Source organism: Euphorbia lathyris, chromosome 2 (genome assembly GCF_963576675.1).
Source record: "Euphorbia lathyris chromosome 2, ddEupLath1.1, whole genome shotgun sequence".
NCBI classification, from domain to species: Eukaryota; Viridiplantae; Streptophyta; class Magnoliopsida; order Malpighiales; family Euphorbiaceae; genus Euphorbia; species Euphorbia lathyris.
The window spans coordinates 104,346,965-104,347,647 of record NC_088911.1 but is presented as its reverse complement, the minus strand read 5'-3'; positions in this window follow the sequence as shown (position 1 = coordinate 104,347,647).

Here is a 683-nt window from a genome sequence, read left to right as displayed (position 1 = left end):
CTTAACATTATTCTGTCCATTATAATTTGATTCGCTTATCCAGTCAGGGTCTCTTTGGTTGGTATTATCTCATCAACCTCGAGGTATCCCTTTCCAAGGTAGCTACATCAGACTAAACTTCTTAGAATAAGTCTAGGGTCTATAAGGATAAACAATAGTCAAGAAGCGCATCTTCATGACGTGAGTCTCACATTAGAAAAAGGCGAGATCAATCTACTTTTCCATCTCGTTGTCGCTAAAGCACACATGGTATGGGTCATGTGTTATGGTGTTCAATTCTTTTCTGAAGAAGAGCATGTTATTAACACCATACAGAAGCATAGGTCTAGATATGCCTAAACATCTAACTTTAGTTCATCACTTATGATGATCACTTCTGGCTATGATAGAAGGCTATAAGTTATCGTAAACTTGCCCTTTTAGATTACTTGTTAATCTTTTTCATGTATTTGTAACACATGTTATCTTGCACCGTAATGGAAACACTTTTCCATGTCTATAGCAAGACGGCTTCTATCATTGAACAAGCTCTCGAAATTGCTCAAAGACAGCCTCATCCTTCATTTATCATCACATTGATGAAATGGGGGGAACTGCTCATGTGAGTGAGCTACATTCTGTCTAAACATGCATTTTGAGTTCATAACAGCAAATATTTACAATTAAATACTCGCACTCGTGTA